This window comes from Atta colombica, unplaced genomic scaffold (assembly GCF_001594045.1).
Source record: "Atta colombica isolate Treedump-2 unplaced genomic scaffold, Acol1.0 scaffold38, whole genome shotgun sequence".
Taxonomy (NCBI): Eukaryota; Metazoa; Arthropoda; class Insecta; order Hymenoptera; family Formicidae; genus Atta; species Atta colombica.
Genome location: NW_017259490.1, coordinates 1,405,702 through 1,412,829, shown reverse-complemented (window position 1 = coordinate 1,412,829; position 7,128 = coordinate 1,405,702).

The window sequence follows — 7,128 nt, the reverse complement described above, 5'->3', positions numbered from 1 at the left end:
TGGGACACTTCTATTGTGAGAATTTAGTACTGAGACGAATCACATTTATTTTCGATAATACAATTTTATCGATAGTGTCAGAAAATGTATATAGTCATAGTTCTCAAATGGATATATTGGCAATAGTGTACAAGCGATTTCGACAGGTAAAGAAAAAAGGTTGGCTTCTCTCAAGTTTCTCTCTGTTCTCGGATAACTGCATATTCTATATAATACTCAACATGCTCAATGGATACAAGACAGGTCGGTAAACGTTCCGTTTTGTCGCGAGGTGGCGCCATTGTCCTCCTCGCGAAATTCCAAACAAGTTCGTACTTGCACCCGCGTCTGCGAGTCATAAATCGCGCGCGCTTATACTTTTCGCATTTTTTGTTACGAGATTATTTGCTCGTTCGTGAAAGATACGGAAATATCGCAGAAGTTGGGATTCTCGACATGAATCAGGTATGTTAGAGCCTTTTGCAATTTGCAATTTGCGTGCATTATTTCTGACATGGCAAATTCACGTTTGACCGAAACGAGTAATGGAGGAGACTCTCGTTTCACTATTACCATCTTGAATGTTAATTATTTCGATGTAGTATGTGCAGTTTTGATGAAATTATATTAGTATTTTTCATACTTGATTACAAATGGAATTTTATTTTAAAACAATCGGAACAATCAATTTAACGTTTTCTTACATTCTGTTTTTCTTTCCTTTATTTTTTTGAGAGAGAGAGAGAAAGAGAGAGAGAGAGAGAGAGAGAGAGAGAGAGAGAGAGAGAGAGAAGTTTGAAGAAACTAATAAAATTAAGACAAAAGAGAGTAGAACGTAGATATTAGAGCGCAATAAAATTTATGGTATAATTTTAGTATTTAGACCTTGTATATATCCTTCGAATGTTTCTATTCTTTTTGGAGCTATTATCAGCGATATAATGCTTTTCTAAAAATATGACACATTCCTCATTTCAACATAGGCAGCCACTAATGGATTGAAAGATCCAATGAGGTACAAGAATTTTATTATGAATGCGATAAGAAAGAAATAAAAGGAAGAGAAATCTGTCAACAATTAACAGAAAAATCATATTTATAAGAAATATTTGAAATAAAACATGTTAATCGCGCGTAACAAAAGTGAGACTGATCAGTTTAGAAATTAAGTAGTTTTAAATTCAAGTGGCAATATAAAACTTTCTGTTTGAGTTGTATATAAACACTTCATTTTTGTAAACATTGAATTTTTGAAATGAAAACTTTGATCTTGTATTATTAATTTATGAGGTTCTACTACAACTTTTGTATCATTATTTAAAAAATCATTCAATAATATAATGATTTTTGAAAATACAGCAAGTACTGCCAAAGAAACGAATGAATTAACAAGATTTCTTTTTTAATTATAAAATTCTTTAAATCTTATTCGTCTCTGTTTTTCAAAATTTTATTTACGGTTTAAGTTCATATTATTCCTGATTAATATGTAATCGACTAGCAGATGTTTACGATAAAGTATTTGTATCTATTTTTCTACAAAAACATAATACAAAGTAACAATAATAGTTACATTGTCGATAATTAAAGATATTCTTGTTTATTATGATAAAGGATAATGATGTGTGAGCTGCGGAATATTTTTCCGTCTTATCGAGACTCTTGTAATCCCTTCTGCAATCCTTTTGTGTCCACAACAAAGCGACTTTCACTTTTCTTACGTCAACGATGCGTCTAACCAAGCGACGGTGATTCTTTATCCATGCAAGAAAGGAGGAGCACGCGGTAGAATTTACGTAGCACTTAATCCTGCCGCTTAGAAGGCCTCGGCAAAATCACCCCTACTTCACATCCTCGGGTACTTCCTCTGCTCCTTTATACTTGCTCTTTCGCCACTCATCATCCTTGCTTCGCATTCGAGCACTTTCGCTTGCGTTTTCATTAGCTGCCGAGAGCAGCGATATCCCTGCAAGATCTATCTTATCAGCGTATATCATTTTTTCCCCATCATTTCTTTATTCTATGCATTCCTCTGTACATTGTCAAAAATTAATCAAAACTTACAATTAGTAAAGAAAATCTTCGAGATAACTAAACAGATACATTTATTTTCATATATAAATAAACAGAATTATGCAAATATAGATACAATTCTAGGTTTCGAAATCACTAATCTCTAAAATCTGTTTGTGTGTAATGTAAGTAACGTATTTTGTATTTTTCTCTCTCTTATTATCATAAAATGTTATTTATGAAAATTTACTTAATTTTAAAAAATATCATATTTTTAATTGATATTATTATGATATATAAACATCCGTGTCTTTCTATGCAGAAAAATATAGAAATCAATTAATAAAGTTGCAGTAATATTGCAAATTAAAACGTTAATCCATTTGATGCAATATATTCCGCGTTTTGTACACGCGTGGTAATCATTAAAATCAAATATTTATCACGTTTTCACATAACAGATGACGCATTGTCAGTAACGTTGATTACACATTTGATTTATATTCGAATCATCTGAATAGAAAATTATTCTACCGATTCAACGTTCTCGGTCACTCGACGCTTCGGGAGTATTGCGCGAGAAGGTTCCGCGAAAAGGTTTGCGAATCAGCTGCGAAGCCAATCCTTTAATCGTCAGTACTAAAATATTATAAGGCGCGTAATCGCCCGCGATCGCGCCGAAATCCGTCGGCTAATCTCTTCACCGTAAAAGCGGTTTTATGTACCTATCTCTACCGGGAGTTCGGCTCGGCTCGGCCGTTACGGTGGGTGCTTCGCTCTCGCTGCTTTCCGAGATTTTAATGGCAGTCACATGGCAGAGCCAATGGCAGAGCGAGCGAGCGAGCCGGCCGGTACGAGTGTACACATTATTCCGTCGTCAGAGACAACAGAAACGTTAATCTCGGTCGCCAATTATCGGTTTTAGGCGGCACTCTTCGTTGTCTTTCGCCAAGCGCGGCGGCGGGCGTCGCTCGCGCTAAAAACCGCCCAGGCTCGCTTGCTCGCTCGTTTGCTCGAAAGAATGATTAAACGCGGTTCGATTCATCGATTATCGGCTTTACGCCCCGAAGGGAAATCGCTTCGCCTAGTATGCCCCAATATACCCGTCTCCGATTTATATCACGGACTTCGACGAGATGTCCCAAATCCACCGATCTCAATTTCTGATTCCTTGACCAAGCTGGAATTTTAATGACGATCTAATGTTGAATATTAACAGATTCCAGCAATACAATCTCTTGCGAATACTGTAAATCTTTGCTTCGTAAAATCTATCATCTTGACTTTACGAATTCTATTTTAATGACGAAAAAAAAAGAGTTTTATCAAAGTATCTTATAAAAATTTCTTATAAAAAATTAGATACAAATTGGGGAAAGAAAGTTTTTTTGAATCAAAATAATTGTCGAAACTTTTTAGCATTGCTCATTATACTTAATCCTAATCCTTATCGTACAAGATACAATTTGGTGTCTCATTCATACAATCGTGGTTCGTTTTTTTTTTATCTGTTCAGAATGATTCAAGAAATTTCTAAAAATTCATCAACATGCTTTCAACTTTCTAGAATAAATATTGGAACTTCATTTTGGAAAATAATAAAATGTAGTATAATTTATAATTACCGAAAGACAGAAAGAAACTTGCACAAACAGAAATCACTCGATCACTAATGACTCATACTTGTAGGATAAGGATTAAGATTCTTACACAATTATTTTGATGATCTAATAAAATTATTTAAAAATCTGGATCTAACCAAATTTTTAAATACTTCAGCAAAATTCGTGTAAATTTTTGTTCGTGTAAATTTATTAATATAATGTAACAAATAATTTAATCTTACTCTATATTCTCTTCAAATGATTTCTTGGCGATTTTTCGAATTCATTAAGGAATCTGTTGTTATAAAATTAAAATTGTGTTTATGAAATTGCTTTAGGTATCTGTGATGTGAAATTATATTTATGTTAAAATGTTTATCGTAACATTGCTTCATCTCAATATGGAGAGCAATTAATACTTTACTGCAGTTTCATATATGTATTATGCAGTTTATTTAATGCGACGTATTGTGATTTGAGTGACTTGCGATTCGCCGAGCATCAAAATGAGGGCCAGTGGCTCGTGATTACGGGACAAATCAGTGGATTATCCAGAGCTCAGTTTCGCGTAGGAGCAGGGAATAGGATACCGGGATAGTTTCCATTTCGGCCGAGAAAGTAACAATTCGGGTTAAGGAAACAGTTTGAGAGTGACGATTCTTCATCTGTTTCACTAAAGGACAGGGAATCGTGGGCGAGTCAAGAATGAAAAAGAGAAAGAAGGAAATAGCGTGTGCGAACGGGAGAGAAAAATAGCAACATGGCGCGTAGGTGAAAGAGAGAAACGGAGAACGACGACGGGCGGATAAGGAAAGATCGTGAAAGGGAAGTAACGCGACGGAAACGACAAAAGAAAACAAGAAAGACGGAGGAAAGGAAAGAGAGTGAAAGGGGTGTGGGCGTTGCATCGGGAAAAATAAAGGAAAGTAGCATCGGTAATCCAGAGCGCGGCTCGGGTCTTACAGAGGCTTCCACGGATGTTTATTGAGTCGGTACGCGCACGCGCTACATGCAACACTATCATCTCATCTCATCCGGTCTCGTCTCATCGCTCGTGTATTCCCCTGTGGTTCTTTCTTCTCTCTCTCTCTCTCTCTCTCTCTCTCTCTCTCTCTCTCTCCCTCCTCATTTCTGCTTATTTGCCCTCTCATCCTCTCTCACTCTTTGTTCTTGATTTTACTTCCATCACATTTTCCACCTTTTTTCGCTATTCTGTTCTCTTTCTTTTGTTCACCACCTTATCCCATATCTTCGCGATGTCCATTCAATCCTGTCTCATCTACTCGAGGAGTAACCCTGCAGGTTCTCCCATCGCCCTATTTTCCCTGGGCGATCGACTCTTTTATTCATTTCTAACTCAACAAACCAACTGATTTCCCTCGATTTCAGTGACGCTTTATTTTTATTTGATACATTTTCAGAGATTCGAAAATGATATGTATTTGATTCAATCGAGTCATGTTTTTTTTTATATAATTGAATTTTGTACTGTATTCCTGAAATAGAATATTTAATTTGTTCTTTGATCTTTTATAATTTGGTAATTTGTAATAACGGAAAAATTATTAATTTCATTTTCCAGTTACAGAGTTTTAATTTTTTTTTTTCGCGATTTTTTTTCACATTAAGCTATTGATATTTTTGTAAATATATGTTAGACTTTTATTAATAATCAATATTTTTTATCAATTTTCGGCTAAAGAATCAGAATAATTATTTGTTATAGACTTTTTATATACTGATTAACAATTGATTATTAATGATGATTATTATCTTTGACAATTTTCAAACGATTTTACTAAAATGAGTTTTATTAATATTAAAGATGGATATTTCCATCATAACTTACTTCCGCATTACAATTATGCTCACAGAGTTAGTTCCACAAGATCGTGGCTGCAAAATACGAGCAAGAGATGCGGCAATAGAGATGAATCTCGCATGTATACGAAGACCCATGCATACGCGTCGCACGAATCAGATAAATTTCGAGTGAAACACGCGTGTGGTCCCCTCGAAAGGGTTGTTTGCATGCTGATAACTAGCGCATACAATATGAGATTATTGTAAAGATAGGAAAAACCATATATAACTGTAAAGTTGTAACCTACGTCAAATCAACATAGATAGAAGAACGACAAGAATCACTACGTTTTTCGCACCGCTTCAATTATGTTGGTGCATGTTTACACAGCACTTACAGCACATCGTTTTCTGCGCGTCTTCATTTGTTGGGAAGCCCGATGTCTTATTAACTTTATTGTTAGTGGGATATCATTGATATACATGTATATATGCATTATTATATTTGCTACAATTTAATTAATTTGCATTGAATATGAGGTATCTATATATATTTTTGATCTTATTTTAAAATAATCAAAATGCCTTAATTTTTTTTTATAACATCTCTACTTAATTTTTTTTTTTTTTTTGAAAATTAATCTATTAGCATATAATTTATATTATATACATTTATCACAATATTTTTATTATAATTTTTCTTATAATTTATTCTAGATTTTGTGTTTGTTTTATTAGTTGTTTAATAAAAATCGAGTCACTTATTTATGAACGCAAACTGAAGTTACAAGGAATACTTTTATAATACTTTTGAAGAAATTAAAATTATAAGTTTGGATTACCTGAAAATTTAAGACTATCTTAAAATTTGCTTTGTTTTTTTGCATTGAACATAGGAGAGTTGTACAAACAGTTCTTGCATATTTTTTTTATACAACGCACGTAATCTTATCAGAAATCATTTTCCAATGCTTGTAATCTTATATCAAAGTGAGAAATCCGACATTATACCGTTTAAGGCAATAAACATTGCCTTAAAGATAGTATTCATGATTGAACTTAGAATCTTAGTTCGTTTACTTCTGCCAATTTCACAGAATGAAAAAGAATTCGGGCGCGTGCGAGATATTTTGTTTGCCAATCGTAATTCAACTGTGGGCGTATCTGTTAATTTGTCCATCTTCTCGTTTATTAATGTCAAAGCGAAGGAAAGGCTGAATAAAATTAGAAATAATTAACTTTTTCTCTCTCTCTCTCTCTCTCTCTCTCTCCTTTCCGCGCATAGGCCGGGTGAATCGGGAGGGAGGTTTAAAAGCCACCTGTAACCGTTATTACTTTTTCGCCTTCTCGTTCGCCACGCACGTACCGGCAAACGACGTCCTCGTTGTCGCCATAAACGCAACATATTTCTTTTTCTTCATTTTAACATAGAATTACTCTTTCGCTGTCCTATCATGACGCATCACGCGCACGCGTGAATGAGGCACGCGGCGATCAATCTCGAATCTCTTGAAATTCCTTGCGAGGCTTACGTTAACATTCACTGACATTGTACGTGGAAGACGTCGACAATGTAGCAACGATAATTAATCCAATCAAGCTTTGATAACAGATATTCATATGACTTGATCAAGCAAACATGTGTACATAATTATGATTTTGTAATACAATTATAGTACAATTATAGTACAATTATAGTACAATTATAGTACAAAATTGCGCAATAATT